Here is a 17,299-nt window from a genome sequence, read left to right as displayed (position 1 = left end):
TCTCCTCTGTCTTTGTCTCTCTGTCTCTGTATCTGTCTCTGTGTCTGTGTCTGTCTCTCTGTCTGTCTCTCTCTGTCTGTTTCTCTCTCTGTCTCTCTCTCTGTCTCTCTGTCTCTGTCTCTCTCTGTGTCTCTGTCTCTGTCTCTGTCTCTCTCTGTGTCTCTGTCTCTGTCTCTGTCCCTCTCTCTCTCTGTTTTTAAAACTAGATGATTGAATATTAGACGTCTGATTCAGAAGTTACTTCTGAGGCATAACGGTTACTTTTGTGCATGTTTTTCTGCACCAAGAAGTCTACTCAGGCTGCTCACACAGACGTTTCCCATTTTGCTCTGAAGCTGTGGCAATATTCTCCTATGAGAAACAAACGGTTGGATATATTTGCCGTGTTCCAGGAAATGAGCACTGACATTAAGCTTTTATTGTCACCTGCAAATGTCTTGTTTAGTCTCTCTCTCTCTCTCTCTCTCTCTCTCTCTCTCTCTCTCTCTCTCTCTCTCTCTCTCTCTCTCTCTCTCTCTCTCTCTCTCTCTCTCTCCCTGCTGCCTGAGGATCCAGATGTGGAACTCTCAGCTCCTTCTCTGACACCATGTCTACCTGTATGCTGCCATGCTTTCCACCATGGTAATAATGGACCTCTGAAAGTGTAAGCCAGCCTCAATTAAACGTTTTCTTTTATGAGTTGCCATGGTCATGATGTCTCCTCACAGCAACAAAACACTGACAACTTCCTTAAGATGCTTTTGGTCATGGTATTTTATCACATCAACAAAAAAGTAACTAATACATCCAGGAAGGACACATAATAGGTCAGACTGCCTAAGTGCTGGTCACTGGGGAGTGTTAGGACAGGTCTAGTAAACAATTAAAGCTGTTAAAGAAAACATCAAGAGCTTCCCTTACTGGTTTCTGGGCAGAACCATTCTCATCATGATGTTGGCTTGCCATCTTTGCTCTACTGTATTGTTCATAAGTTCTGCTGTTGGAAATCCAACAAAGGCTAGGAACATTAACATCAATATTGAGACATGCGCTTGGGAGCAGACCTAAAGCTTCTGTTCTTAAAGTGTCTAAATGCTGCTATGGTTAGCTGAGTCATCTTAAATCCTCTTAGTCAGCACTGGTAGCCCAACACTTTTTCTTCTAGATTTATTGTCCTACTGGCAAAATCCCCCAAGTTTAGCATGTACAGGTTTTATAAATTATGATGCATGTTTTCAATGAGCTCTTGACTTTTTCTATGCCATTGTAGAGCAAAGATCCAAGTAGATGCTAATCACAGCCAGGGGTCACAGCAATCCTGTAGTATCCCAGAAGGCCTAAAGCTGCTGGTCCTCACATGATGCTTCAGCTTTCCGAAACCGAGGGTATTTCCCATCACCTGCCATCTTCCCATCCGATCTTCACAGGACACCTTGTCTCTAGACCCCAGAGTAATACATGTGTAGATTTTGTTTTGCCATTTCCCACTGAGATACACGTCACAGAGACATATTAATCATAATTATGTCATTAGTTTCCAACAACTATCTATAACATGGTTGCTGTGTTCAGAATAAAAGTATAGATAGAGAAAGAATTTTAGAAGTGTTTAGAGTAACGTCTGGTTCTCTCTGCCTCCTCCCCCTATGCCTTGACTTCAGTTGTTCAGTGGGCCTCACGTAAATGGCACTTAGCAGATGCTCAGTCAGTGTCTGCAGGAGAGTGCATGAGTAAACGTGTGTGGGTGTTCATGAATCTTTAAATGCAAGTGCAAGCCTCTTCAAGTAGAGACTTATCTCTCAGCTAAATTACCTTTCACCTGCTAAGAAGAAATTAGTCTCCTGGAAACTATCATCAGGAAATATTTTATTTTGTCCTTTAAAGAGAAAGTCTTGCTAAAGAAACAAAATTAATTAAATTGAAACTTCCTATCCAAAAAGTAAAAAAATATTATTGCGCCTTGAAGCTGTTCACATAGATTCTGTTACAGTCTAGTAGCAGAGTCCATTTTCTCTAATGTCTTGCTTCCTCCTGCTTCTGTGAATGAGGACGAGAGTAGCAAGTTTCCTGTCCTTTGGAGCACATGCTGATCATGCAACTAGTCTTCATAAATGAAACGTAAGCTCAACCTGTTCAAACCGCTCATACTGTGCAAATAAATTGTCATGTGGTATGAAGTGGTTATACAGAACAGAGCCTAAGTTAGCCTGTGTTAAATGTTAACAAACAATAAATTTTATCCCTATTTGGTATTGCCTGTTGCCATAGTATAACCAAATTCATATGCTTCTATCAATATCTGACTAGATGCTACTTATAAGATCTATAAGATTGCACTGACTTTCACTAACAATGGGGAAAGTAACAGCTAAATGTATGCTCATGATATGATTTTGTTTGTTTGTTTGTTTGTTTGATTTTGAGACAGGGTTTCTCTGTGTGGCCTTGGCTGTCCTGGACTCACTTTGTAGATCAGGCTGCCCTCGAACTCACAGAGATACACCTGCCTCTGTCTCCCAAGTGCCGGGGTTAAAGGCCTGTGCCACCAAGCCCGGCTTGGTACATGCTTAAAAGACTGTACCAAACTGTTCTTCTCCTGCTCTTTGCTTTTAGAGGCTTACTAGATGAGTTTGAAACTTAAGGGGCCCTGGGGATACAGAGTTACCATCAGTTGGAAGGAGCAAGTTCATCTGTATAAAACAGAAGAGTTTTTTTTAAATATGATATAAGCTTGGTTTTCCTCTTCTCTAAAGAAACTGAACTTAGGGGGGCCTGCACAAACTGATGCACCAACCAAGGACATTGCAAGCAGAAAACCTAGACCCTGATGGACAGCTCACTCTCCCCATGGAGAAGAGGAGGGGGGAGCAGGGGACTTCTGATATTAATGAACTCTGGTGTCCCCGATTTGATCACTGCCCATTGGCAGGACTGCCTTGTGGGCACACAAAGGAAGGAGAAGCAGGCTATCGTAATGAGACCTGATAGGCTGTGGTCATATGGTGGAGGAGGAGGTCCCCTTCTGTCAGGGGTCTAGGGGAGAGGAATAGGGGGAAAGAAGGAAGGAGGGTGGTAACCGGAAGATAAGAGTGAGGGGATAACAATTGGGATATAATGTCAATAAATTATAATAATTTTTTTTTTAATTTAAAGAAGAAACTGAGCTTAGAACAAGAGGCCTAATATGGTCAACTCCACAGTATGCAGAAATCTTTCTTTCTCTCTTTCCTTCCATACATCGTCCATTACTTTATCTTTAGGATAATTTGACTAAATAGTTTCTGTCACTTCAGCCTCATATTTGACCATGACCCCTGAATGGGGAGACCTGGTGGCACTCAGAGGAAGGATAGCAGGCTACCAAGAAGAGACTTGATACCCTATGAGCATATAAAGGGGGAGGAAGTCCCCCTCAGTCACAGTCATAGGGGAGGGGAATAAGGGGGAAATGGGAGGGAGGGAAGAATGGGAGGATACAAGGGATGGGATAACCATTGAGATGTAATATAAATAAATTAATTTTAAAAATCTGTTTGGGTTTATGGTTCTAGAGAGATAGGATTCAACCATGGTGTGAAAGCACGGTAGGAAGCAGCAGGCACGGCATCAGAAACAGGAAGCTGGAAACTCACATTCTTAACTACAAGCATGAAGCAGAGAGTGCAAACTCAAATTGGTGCAAGACCCCCACCAGGTTGGCCTCTGGGCATGTCTGTGGAACATTTTTTGATTAATGGTCGATGTCAAAGGACTCAGCCCACTGTGGGTCGGGCCATCCCTGGGCAGCGGGCCCTGTGGTGTATGAGTAAGCAGGCTGAACAAGCCCTGGAGAGCAAGACAGTTAGCAGAGTCCCTACATGACCCGTGCCTCAGCTCTTGCTGTAAATGTCCTGTTTTGAACTCCTGGGTTAGCTTCCCCTCATTGTCAACTGCAAGCTGTACGATGAAAATGTCCTTTCTCCTCAAGTTGATTTTTGGTTGTGGTGTTTATCACAGCAACACAGAAGATAACTAGAACATTGTCTGTGTCCACTATAGTCACAAAGGCAAAAACAATGTTTACAGCATGTAGAAGCCACAAATAATATCTCTGTTGTTTGGAGACCTTAAATAATGTATTTTCTAGAACTACTGGTTCTGAGGTTTTATGTGGTTTTGCTTCTTTGTTTGTTTTTGTTTTTGTTTTAGGAACAGAGCCTCTTTATGTCTTTATGTGGCCTTGGTTGCCCTAGAACTCACTCTGTAGACAAGGCTGGCCTTGAACTCACAGGAATCCTTCTACCTCCACTACCCAAAGACTGGTGTTAAAAGTGTGCACCACCACGATCCAGTGAACTGTCTGATCTTTTAATAGTGAAAGAAAAAGGAATATGAATTTGTGTTATGTGAATTTGTTCTGATTTTCTTTATAATAACTTATGCATTTCTAGACATACAAGTCAAGAGGTATAGGTATTTCAACTTAATGACTGCATGTATTTTTGTATATGAAACAAATATTTATTTATGCCTACCTCATGAAAGCATAAGGCCACATACTAGAGATGCTCAAGTAAACAAAGTACATAGATCATTGCTCACACAAGGAACAGTACATCCAGTGTAGATATTATTGTAACCATTAAATAATTAATATTTAATGTGATTTCACAATGCATTAATGAAATTCAGATGCTTATTTTGAAAGTTCATATCACAGATGATTATGAAATGTATAAATAATTTCCACTAGCTCCTTAATAAATGACTTTATAAATTATATGCAGTGCCTTACATTGTGTGTACAAATATCAGTAATTTAAATAATCTTCATTAACTTTTAATTGAAAAGTACATATATATATATTTTTATCTATGTGGTGAAATTTATAAATCAGAAATGCTCTATTGAGTGACTATAACTATTTTAAAATAATAATAATACAGGTTGTTCATCTATTATTTGACATTTTTTTTTATTTCCTGACTAAAATTGAAATCTACTCCCAAAATAACCATTGTCACTTGAAATGAAAGAGTCACTACCCCATGGACCAGAAATAAGAGCACAGTTTTACAGCTCACCACCCAGTAGGAACATTAGTGCAGTGACCCATGCACCACAGCTTCCCACGCCCCACACCTTCTGATTCTCTTCTCTTGATTGGTAATGGATTTTGCAAAATTTCATTCTTCTACTAAATGTTTTATCTTTTATCATCTGCTTTTTTGTCCTGTAAGACAATAACTAAGTCAAATTAAAATGTAGAGCTACAAAGCCATATGTAATATCAGACACCAGGAGGTAGGAGTAGAGAGATCAACTATGTTAATTTTTTTTTTTAGTTTTTTTTGTTGTTTATTTGTTTGTTTGTTTGTTTTGAGACAGGGTTTCTCTGTGTAGCCTTGGCTGTCCTGAACTCATTTTGTAGACCAGGCTGGCCTCGAACTTACAGATATCCTCCTGCCTCTGTGTCCTCAGTGCTAGGATTAAAGGCGTGTGCCACCACCTCCCGGCAGGATACTTTGAAATACAGTTGTAAATGCAACATGCCACAACTAAGTTTACTATATTATAGATTTTAATGTGAAAATGTAACTAAATAAAAACAAATTGGTGGGCTAGCCAGGGCTACATCGTGAGACATCAACTCAAACAACAATAACATGCAAATAATATAAAATACACTGAATTTTGACAAACAATTATCTTTCTTCCTTTCATAAGCCTAAATTTCCATGAATTCTCACTTCTGGAATTTCAACATTAGAACCTCTCAAAAATTGAGCAGGGCACAGGTGGTGCACACCTTTAATCCTAGTACTCTGGGAGACAGATGCATGTGGATCTCTGTGAGTTCAAGGTCAGCCTGGCCTACAGAGTGAGTGCTAGGACAGCCAAGGCACGAAGAAGCCCTATCTCAAAAAAACAAAAACAAAGAATCAAAAAAATTATCTACTCAGTAATGTGACCATAATATACAATGGGATTTATTTTTAAATAAATTAATTTTTATTATCTTTTTCTACTTAAAAAAATTTTTTTTAGCAAGATTCTAGTCACAAACTGTAGTTCGAATCTATAATGGTTCTGACCAATGTTGTGAAAAATTTTCCCAAAAATTAGTAGGTTACAAAACACTGTGTAAAACAAAGAAACTCCATGGGAAGGGCATAAAGTGGGCAGCATGTATGCAATTTTCACGGAAGTGCATAAAGTAAGCAGCATGCATGTAGTTTTCGCAGAAGTGCATAAAGTGGGCAGCATGCATGCAGTTTTCACAGAGGTGAAAAACTGAACTTGCATTTACCTCAGCACACAGTCCATCTTCCCAGTGAAACACATCATGCTATAAAAGACGGTGTTATGTAGTTTATATTTCTTCTACTGACCTCTAGTTTCCATATTTTTGTAATAAATGTCTTTAATAACCAAAAAAATGTTTCAAAAATGTAAAACATGACTCAAAAAAGGCCTCATAGCACCTTAATTTATTAATATTTGGGTCAGTACTGGCATCTATTAGTACATATAAATTATGCAAATATTGACATTTAAATAAAAGTATACTATATATGGAAAATGAAACTTGAAATTAGCCTCAGAGGGATTCAGTGGGTTATCATTAGTCCAACACAATAAATACACTGTTTAATGAGCTCCTTAGACTTTTGAAATGCCTCTGGCTATTATTATAAACATGCTATTTACTGAAATGACAATATTTCACTTTTCCTGCCCATTGTTTTTCTTTATTCTTAATTTAAGTTTCAAGAAAAAAAATTTAGTAGTAAAGAAATACAATCAAGTAAAGAACTTGTAGCCTTGTCACCCAATGAATATAAGAGAAAAATAATCAAAAGTAGTTGATTATTGCCTGACAAGAATAAACATAAGACTGTCATTTTTCTAATGTTAGGTGTTAATACATACTGTGAAGTAAAAGTTGGATTTACCATGTCATTGTCACTGTTCTACTGCTGAGAGGAGACACCATGACCAAGGCAACTATTATTTTAAAAAAAAAGAAAAAAGCATTAAATTGGTGGATTTCTTACAGTTTCTGGAGCTTAGTCCATTATCTTCATGGTGGGGTGCATGGCATAGGAGCCATAGCTGAGAGCTCCATTTCATCTTCATAAAGAGAGACACTGAGTCTGGCATGTTCTTTTGAAACTTCAAAGCCCTCCCCAAGTGACACACTTCCTCCAACAAGGCCCTATCTCCTTCAACAAGGCCACATCTCCTAATCCTTTTCAAACAGGGCCACTCCCTAAGCATATATTCAAATATATGAGCCAATGAAGTCCTTCTTATTGAAACTATCATATAACTGCTATATGTGAATGAAAAGATCAGATACAATTTACAAGTATACATACACATATTCATGTAGAAGGAGGGTAAAAGAAACAAATAATTCTATCCCTAGATACTGCTATATATTTATTATTTTATTAAATAAAGTGGCTACAATGAATTTTTTTTTTTTTTTTTTTTTTTTTTTTTTTTTGGTTTTTCGAGACAGGGTTTCTCTGTGTAGCCTTGGCCATCCTGGACTCACTTTGTAGACCAAGCTGGCCTCGAACTCACAGCAATCCGCCTGCCTCTGCCTCCCGAGTGCTGGGATTAAAGGCGTGCACCACCATGCCCGGCTTACAATGAAAATTGTTGTGGATACAAGTGAGGGGATAACAATTGAGTTGTATAATCTGAATAAATTAATTAAATAAATTTTTTTAAAAGAAAGAAAATTATTGTAGATATATTTGTGCCAAGGAGCATACTTTTGTCTTTGTTTTCAATCATTTCTCTAAGTACTTCTTAACTTTTAGAAAACAAATCAGTGTTTTTAAATTGGCAGTTGATGATATTGCGTAACACAGATGGTTCCAACATGCTTATGGCGACTGTTTGGGATTTGTTACTGTTGTTGCTTTCCTTTACAATGGAAATAATACGATACACATTCAGTAGGAATGCTACTCAAAATGTAAGATGGTGATCTTTGCTTATCAATCAATATACAACACCCTTTTGTGACACTAAGGGGCAGAGACAAGCAAACACTTCCCAATAAGCCACTTACTCATAGGTTAAACAGCCAATTAATGACTGACCACAACTTTCAGTAGGTGTACAAAGGCATTTGTACAGTATTTTCTGCTTGGTAGTGAGTGTGTGTGTGTGTGTGTGTGTGTGTGTGTGTGTGTATTTGATGGTGCTGAGGTTGAAGCCAGAGCCTTGGACAAACCAGCCTAAGACTGAGCACATGTCTGGCCTATACAGTTACCTCTGCATTTACAGAGATGCAAATGACATAATGTTGTCTCCATGCCATTCACTGAGATTAATTTGATTTTTAATTACAGGAAGAACCATGATAAATGGAAATATTTTACTATCAAAACGTCTTTAAAATAGTGGGAGGGGGGATGAGTAGACAATTTGAGATGACATAATGATATGCAAATTTTTCAGATGAATCTTTCATTTTATTAACAAAGAATCTATTCTATGGGTCTGAAGTTATAACTGCAAGATTAAAAGAAAACCGACAATTTTCTTCTTTTCCTTTTTCTTTTCTTTTTTTTTTTTTTTTTTTTTTTTTTTCCTTTTTAGTACATGAGTTGAGACAGGGTTTCTATGTAGTCCTGACTGTCCTGGAATTCACTATAGGCCATGCTGGCCTCAAACTCACGGAGATCTGCATGTCTCTACCTCCCAAATACTGACATTAAAGGTCAAGCCTGGCTATTTACAATTGCTTTCCATTCAGTAAATTATAACAATTTCTAGAGATGCTATTGTGTAAAATAATCTTTAGAAGGAGAAATATTTGTGTTATCCATAGCCATATTGTGAAAGGAATATAAGCATTATAAAGGAAACTTTAGAGCACAGCGTTTACAACCTTAGCTGTGGAGACTGGAGAGATGGGTCACTGGTTAAGTGAGTTAAAATGACTCACTGGGGTGGGGAATGGAAAGATGGCTCAGTGGTTAAGAGCACTGTCTCCTCTTCCGGAAGTCCTGAGTTCAATTCCAGGCCATCTATACTGGGATCTGATGCCCTCTTCTGGCATGCAGGTGTACACACAAATAAGTACTCATAATACATTAAATAAATAAATCCTTTTTGTAAAAAAAAAAAAAAAATTAAGGATTCACTGGCTTCTCTTCCCTGAGGACTCAGATTCAATTTCCAGCACCCACACGGTGGCCCACAATTATCTCCAACTCCAGTCCCAAGGGATTCGATGGCCTCTTCTGGCCTATGAGTGTATCAGGCATGCACATAGTACACAGACACACATGCAGGGAAAAAAGTGTATATACTCACTCACTCATGTATATGAGTATATGCCAGAGTCCTGGCCCAGGACAAGGGAAGGGCTTGAAGGGGGTGGAGCAAGAACAGCAAGGGAAGGATCAGACATGGACTCCATTCTGTTTCATTTCATGAGAGGCAGACGGAGAGGAAGCACATCTCGGTGTGGCTTTACCTGCTCTGACGACCTGTGTCTCCTGCGAGCCTTGTTTATACACAAAATCATTTCCTCAGAAACTTTCATTATTGATTACATAGCTTTACATTTTCCTTGGTTACTTTAGTATATAGGAACTAGGGAAAGAAAGTGAGCAAATAGCACATTTCATAAGAACTAAAGATTAGCGTTATGATAAAAATCAGTTTTCTCGGAGCCGGGCGTGGTGGCGCACGCCTTTAATCCCAGCACTCGAGAGGCAGAGGTAGGAGGATCGCTGTGAGTTCGAGGCCAGCCTGGTCTACAAAGTGAGTCCAGGATGGCCAAGGCTACACAGAGAAACCCTGTCTCGAAAAAACAAAAAAAAAAAAAAAAATCAGTTTTCTCTTAACTCAAAGTTTTCTTAAGATCGGTATTGTAAAGCCTCATGGTTATAGAAATGCTGGATGGGATGAGGCTATGTGAGCTTGATCCTGCTTCAGTTGGGCACAGCACTAGTAGAATCAGAAGTTAGTTCCTACTCCGTGCACCATCAAACTGATCTTTCTAGAAGTCTAATCTCTCTGACTCTTATTTAATTCTTCTCCTTCCTCTATTTTTCTTTTATATTTGACATAAGGCCACCATTCTTTTTTTTTAATTTTATTAATTTATTCATATTACATCTCAATGGTTATCCCATCCCTTGTATCCTCCCATTCTTCCCTCCCTCGCATTTTCCCCTTATTCCCCTCCCCTATGACTATGACTGAGGGGGATTTTCTCCCCCTGTATATGCTCATAGGGTATCAAGTCTCTTCTTGGTAGCCTGCTATCCTTCCTCTGAGTGCCACCAGGCCTCCTCCTCCAGGGGACATGGTCAAATATGAGGCACCAGAGTTTGTGTGAAAGTTAGACCCCACTCTCCACTCAACTGTGGAGAATGTTCTGTCCATTGGCTAGATCTGAGTAGGGGTTTGAAGTTTACGGCCTGTATTGTCCTTGGCTGGTGCCATAGTTTGAGTGGGACCCCTGGGACCAAATCTGCCCATCATAATGTTCTACTTGTAGGTTTCTAGGATCCTCTGGATCCTTCTACTTTGCTATTCTCCCATGCTTCTGTCATCTGGAGACCCAATAGGATGTCCTCCCCTCTGTCCCAGTTTCCTTGTTAGTGAAGACTTTCATGGGACATCATTCTTATTCTTTGATTGTTAAAATATCATGCAGGCCCTTGTTTAAGCAAAGGCGGTCTGTTCTTTGTTTTCCTACAATATTAGAAAAGTCCTCGTCTGACAAGTCTGTTCAGGAAAGCAGGCAGTTCACTGGTTTCCTCTGTGTCACTGCCATGAACCCTGCTTTCAATATGATTCCTATCTTTATTATGATCTGTAAAGAGTAGACGAACATCAGGATTCCTAAACTTTGCCCTCAGGAAGGTACCACGGTCTGTCAACAACAGCCTGATCAAAATCTTTTCCTGTCCATGCTAGTTTTTTATCTCTGAAGCTGAACGTGAAAACCTAATGATCCAATTACAGTTTGTCAGCTTCTAAAATTTCCCTAAGTTTTTCTTCTTTAAGAATGTTTCTCAATTCTCTATATCATGCTTACTAATATCATTTATTAATAATCTAAAAGTAAATCTAAAGACGTTCTATGGAAAACACTTTTCCAATAGCGTTTTTTCCCAGGGAACTTCCATTGGTTTTATTATTTTTGTATTAATGCCAGTTTTTGTTACACTACTCCCACCCTAGCCTTTGGAGATAGGCCTTTAACAATAAGAAATATGAACCAAGGGCAGTAAAAGGTCAATCCAAGACATCCAGGCACTGGCACTTTGTTAAACAGTGCACCTGAGCGCTTGGCCTGGCCAAGTATATACATAAAATAATTTTTAATTTCTTAGCTTAACTTTTAGGGATGATGAAATAGTCCATTGCATCAGGGGATCTGTCACCAAGCCTGACAGCCTTAGTTTGTTCTCCAGAACCCACATGGTATAAACAGAGGACCAGCTTTCAAAAGTTATCTTGGACCTTTACAACACTGGCCCTGCAGTGCTCTTGCCTGAGCATATGAGAAATAAATAAACAAATGTAATTTTATTTATTTTAAAATTAAAATTTGAAGCCAAGAAAGCCATCAGTTGTTACCTCCTATTTAAAGATGTTTATGTTTGTCTAACATAGGGTAATAATACCTACAAATTATGTTAATTATTTTCTCTTTACTTTGACAAAATTCCTGATAAGAGCAACTTAATAAAGGAAGGGCTTGTTTGCCACATGCTGTGAGGGGACAAGACCACTACGGCAGGAAGCATGGCACAGGAGCATGAGGCAGCTGGACACAGTGCATTCTCAGGCAGAAAGCCAAAGACACTGGTATGCAACTTACTGTCTCCTTTGTTCCTTTACTCAGCCCAGGCCCAGGCTGTGAATGGCGCTGTTCATATCAAGGAAGAATCTACCTTCTTTAATTAAATCTTTCTGGAAATGTCCTCCCAGACAAGCCCAAAGGTATGTCTCCAAGGAGAGTCTAAATCCAGTTGACAACGAAGGTTAATAATTGTACTACTATCTGGGATTTTGATAAAGATTAGTTATACTAATGTACATGAAAATTAAACTTTGACATGAGGTAACTGTTCAAAAATATCTTACACAAATTTGTACTAACATCATTAATATGTTTATCAACAAGTATGGTTGTACTTGATAAATAAAATGATAATGTCTTCCTCAAATAAATCCATACGGATTAAGATTTATGTGGAACAAATAACAAAGTAAATTCGCCTTGGTGTAAGGTTTGAGAATGTCAAAACCAAATGTGGTATGTTTATTATGTTTGCTTATTTATCTGCTGTGTTTGCATGCTGTCTATGTGGATCACCCACCACAGCATGGAATGTGACTGCCAGAGGACGACACTGGGCAGTTGGCTCGCTCCTTTCATTTCCTCAACTTCCAGGAGTTGAACTCAGATCACTAGGCTTACACAGTGAGTGTCTTCACCCGCTGAGCCATCTTGCAGGCCCAAAGCTGCTATTTTTAAATTTTTACTATCATGAAGATAAAATGTTTTGTCAAAATGAAGATTTCTATCTGATATTATTAATATTTGTAGATCTTTATTTCATTGAAAAATCATACTTTAAGCCGGGCACGGTGGCACACATCTTTAATCCCAGCACCACCACCCACCTCTAGGTTCAGTTTTATCATGACTACTTCCACTGGTTCATTCAGCAATCCTGCCTCTAATTTTCAGCACTGTATGGTTATAATACTTATTGTGATCCAAATGAAACTGAAAGGAAAAAAAGCACTTTGACCCCTCCTCAGTAAGGAACTAGTCACTAAAATAAAGATGATCCAGGATATTGCATTGTAACCTAGAATTTGTGTCTTTGTCCAAATTACTTATTCATTACATCTGTTTATACATAAATTGAAACACCGAAGGAAGCTTTGGATTTAGAGAAGTTAAATTTTTATTCTGCTGGCAGCCAGTATCTTCCTTTTTATATTATTCTTTTCATATTACTATTTGGGTACTATTCCAGAAAGATTTTAATTTTCAACATTATTTGTGCTTTTCAACAGCAGTACCATAGTATCCACACAGATAGCAGTACTTTAGAACTTTGCTTGAATCATGACTAAACTAAACTACAACATCAAACTTTTCAGCAATGCTAAACTCTAAAACTTAAAACTGAGTAAATTTACTAAGATCTGTAAAAAGAAACATATTTATTTAAATTCTATGCCTGTTTATCTCCACACAGCTTAGGTTTAGAAACTGACATTTTTTTTTTTTTCTTGAAAGCTTCAGTTTTATTCCCTCCCAAAAGACCAACTGCAATCAAATGAGGTGAATCAGAGCTCATGATTTATTGTCTTCATAACGACATCACCTTAGAACTGGATCACTTGGCCCTTTCTCTTCTTATTGTCTGCCAGTTCAAAATGCTCGCATCTCTTAATAGCCATCATTCTCTTAGATCTGCAGTTGGGCTCAAGACACTCCAGTCTCCACACATTCTTCTTTGTAGTTTTAACCATTTTGAGGAAAACAGGCTTAGTCAGCCCACCATCGCCACTGTTTTCTGTCATAACACCACTTTCCCTGGGCATACAAAGGATCCTTGCCCTTCTTGTACTGGGTCACTTTGTGCGTTTAGTGCTTGTCACATGTGCAGAATGTCCAGCAGGTCCTGGGAACGTTCACCACATTCAAGAGAGCAATATCAGCTCAAAAATGAAAATGACATTTTTTTTTTCTTTTTGGTTTTCTGAGACAGGGTCTCTCTGTGTAACAGAGGTCTGGCTGCCCAGCACTGTCTTTGTAGACCAGGCCAGCCTTGAACTCACAAAGATCCACCTGCCTCTGCCTCTGAGTGCTGGGATTAAAGGCGTGCACCACCACACCCAAGTGAAAACAATAATTTTAAAAACAATTTTTCAAACCAAATTTCCAGCTTGATAGAATGTGAGTATATTTGTCCTTCAGACACAGACACAGACACACACACACACACAGAGTTGATTACACCCCATGGAGAAGAAATATCCTTTATAGGGCCATTATTAACACTGCCCTACTAATAATCCCATAATCCCATTTAATTATTTAGGGAGTGATTCATCACTTAAGTGCCTCTCCCTCTGACAGCTCGTTCAGTTACTGATAGCAGCTTCAAAGGATGAGTCTCCTTCTTGAGAAAAGAAGGTCATTTGGGGATGTAATTCCATGCTTCCATCACACAGGCTTCAGGAAATGACTCCTTCAGGAAGTTCTGCTCTGTGGAGGACTGCAAGGTTCCTTCAAGGCCAGTCTAGATTCTCAGGGAAAGAACTGACACTGGGGAGGTGAAAGAGTCTCAAGACAGGTTATAACGTCCCCATGAGAGCTGTAGTCATCTCTCCTCTGAAACTCACACATCCATGAAAACCAGACAACATTCTCCTAGTTTCTTATGGGCACATCCAGACTTCCAGACTTTTCTTTCCCACTGTGACTTCAAAGCTCCTGCCTTGAAATCTAACCACCTGATTCACCTTTTCTGAAGACCACAGCATTGTTATCTCTGATACTGTGTTTGACGGTCATAGACTTATAAAATTCTTTTTCTTTATTTTTGAACACTTCATACATGTATACAGTGAAGTATAATAATATTTAACTCCTTTCCCCACTCCATCTTTCCCTATATCCCCCAGCATGCCTCTCTATTTAAAAAATGCCCCAACATGAAATATTCATGTCTTTTTTAAATACAAATCCAGTTAGTGTTGTCCATATGTGGATCAGAATAGAGCCATGCACTGGAGCATAGGAAATCTACGAGTAGTCAAATTCTCGAAAAAAGAAAAAAGAAAAGAAAGAAAAATTATTCTTTCTATCCCAGCTACTACCCACTGCCTATAGTTCTTATCCATTGTGGAGTTTTGATGGGCCTGATCTTGTGCTGGTCTTGTACCAGTAACTACGGCTGCTACAACTTCATGTATGTGATAGCTGTGCCATGTCCAGAGACTGTATTGCATAGCATTCCTTAGTGTCCTCCAACTTCTACATGCTCTCCACTTCCTCTCCCACAATTCTTCCTGAGCCTTGTAGGGAGGGGGACAGTACCAATATAGATCTTGTTTAGGGATGAACACGCCCTCTGTTGTCCTCAGTCCTTTGAGCAGTTGTAGCTCATTTCATTTACTGTTATCCACCGCAGGGGATGCTTCTCTGATGAACACTGAGAGCAGCTAATGTTTATAGGCATAAGGATAAACATTTAGAACACAATTTGACAGCATGACTATTAAGCAAAATAACACTAGCAGTTCTACCCTAGCGAAGGGCCATAGATTTTAAGTTGGGTCGTTTTTCTTCTTCCTCATCAAGGGCCTTTGAGTTTCCAAGCATAAGGCCCTGCAGCCTTACAGTGTCCAGTTGGGACGACTCTTGTTTGATTTCTTGAGGGACGATCAACTCTCACAAACCCTGCCACGCCTTTCACTTCTCATACTTGTCCAACCAAATCCACTGGAAATCCTAATTCCAAAAGCTGGTCCTCTGACCCACATTTCCTTTCCTTTTTCATCTTGTTTTTTTTTTTTTTTTCAATAACCTGCTCTTGGCTTTCAGGTCACCAAGATGCCTCTGGTTTCACTTTCTTCCAGAAAGAAGTGACCTAAGAGTCAGTCATGTGAGCTATACTTTCACAAACTGCCACCGTCTTCAGATCCCCCCTGGCCAGGGAAGCCCTGATCTGGAAACGCTACCAATTGTCTGTACTGCTGCTGCTGCTGCTGCTGCTGCTGCTGCTGCTGCTGCTGCTGCTGCTACTACTTTTGGCAAAAGGAATTATTTCATACAACACTCTCCTGATTGTAGACTACAAGCATCACAGATAACTTTTATCTAAGACACACATCACAGTACTAAATTTATAACACCATCACGAACAACAACATATTAAAATCTATGCTGTGCTAGGCACTCTCCTATTAAGATGTATTGTTTTAATTAATCCTCCAACAACTCTCTATGACAAAGTAAGAGTTCTCTTTCTCAGTGGGCTGGCTGGAAGAAGCATGGGTTTATGTTTTTTAAATGACTGGTTTTTTGAGACTCTGATTCGTACTTTGTAGTTGCTATTGCTTTTTTTTTTTTTTTTAACTTTTTATTGGTTCTTTGTGAATTTCCCATCATGCACCCCAATAGCATTCCTTTCTCCATCCTTCCATACCCACCCTTCACCCTTGCAACCTCCCCCACAACAGAGAAAAAATGTGGTTATGGGAGCCATGGTGTGTTACAAGGTGACCCACAATATTCTTGTCCCTTTTGTCCACACTTCTGTGCTTGTCAGTGTTCATTGCAATGACTTCTTGGTCTGGTATGAGAGTGGCTTCTGCTACTCTTATCAATAACGGAACCTAACTGGGACTCTTCTCAGATATCCTGTTGTCCTGTGTCATGGCAATCCTGTAGTTTTGGATCTGTAGGATTGGCCCTTTCATCTACTACAGCTGTTCTTGGTGGGGTAGTTGTTGCAGTGGGCCAATTCAAAGCCGTGGATCTAGGCCTGAGTGTATCTGACCTGGTCAGCCCACCAGTAGCTGCTATTACTAATAGTACTTTCTTCTGTTTATTTATTTGTTAATGTGTGTGTGCATGTGTGTGCACACGTGCACACAGGTGGGGGTATGCATATGAATGTGCAGAAGCATGAGCACATGTGAGCACACATGAAGAGCAGAATAAGACATTTCATGTCTTCTGTTGGGCTCTGCTTTATTGCCTTGAGACAGAGTTTACTATTTAAGTTAGACTGATCACAAAGCTCTTAGGATTGACCTGCCTTCAACCCTAATGCTGAGGTTATAGACAATCACCCATGTCCAGATTTTTAGTGGGTGTTGTAGAATTTAATTCAGACCTGTATGCTTACAGACAGCATGCTCTTACTTGGCCCTCTCTTTAGCTCCCCTAATATTTCCAAATAAAAGGTTAAAACTATTTCTGAATTTATTTTGCATATTTTGCATTTTTTCATGCAGTCTCTGATAAGCTGCTTAAAAAAAAAAAAAAAAGTATGGCATGGAAAAAAAAAAAGCCAGGTACCAAGAATTGCTTTTTAAACTTATAATCAGCCTAAAGCAAATGGAAGCACAGTGAAAATCACTGATCATCACCTTTCTTCTCAATCCCAATTACTTTCTTCAGTTTTGTTGTTCTTTTATTCTTTTGGGGTTGTCCTGGACTCACTTTGTAGACCAGGCTGGCCTCAAACTCAAAAAGATCCACCTGCCTCTGTTTTCCCGAGTGCTGGGATTACAGGCATGTACCACCACACCTAA

General features: G+C 39.2%; 1 protein-coding gene and 1 pseudogene across 1 annotated transcript in view; one reads left to right on the top strand and one right to left on the bottom strand.

The window, feature by feature from the left end:
• Htr1f (5-hydroxytryptamine receptor 1F) overlaps window positions 1-17,299 on the top strand; it is a 123,110-nt gene that overhangs the window by 81,403 nt on the left and 24,408 nt on the right. Inside the window, exon 3 of the mRNA XM_051150123.1 lies at window positions 11,853-11,950. The gene's annotated coding sequence lies outside the window, so the exon portion shown is untranslated. The remainder of the gene's footprint in view (window positions 1-11,852; window positions 11,951-17,299) is intronic.
• On the bottom strand, window positions 13,355-14,549 carry LOC127193000 (60S ribosomal protein L36a-like; annotated as a pseudogene).

The sequence above is a fragment of the Acomys russatus genome, chromosome 8, assembly GCF_903995435.1.
Source record: "Acomys russatus chromosome 8, mAcoRus1.1, whole genome shotgun sequence".
Classification (NCBI taxonomy): Eukaryota; Metazoa; Chordata; class Mammalia; order Rodentia; family Muridae; genus Acomys; species Acomys russatus.
Note: the sequence above shows the minus strand (reverse complement) of the source record. Positions and strands in the feature narration are given on the sequence as shown.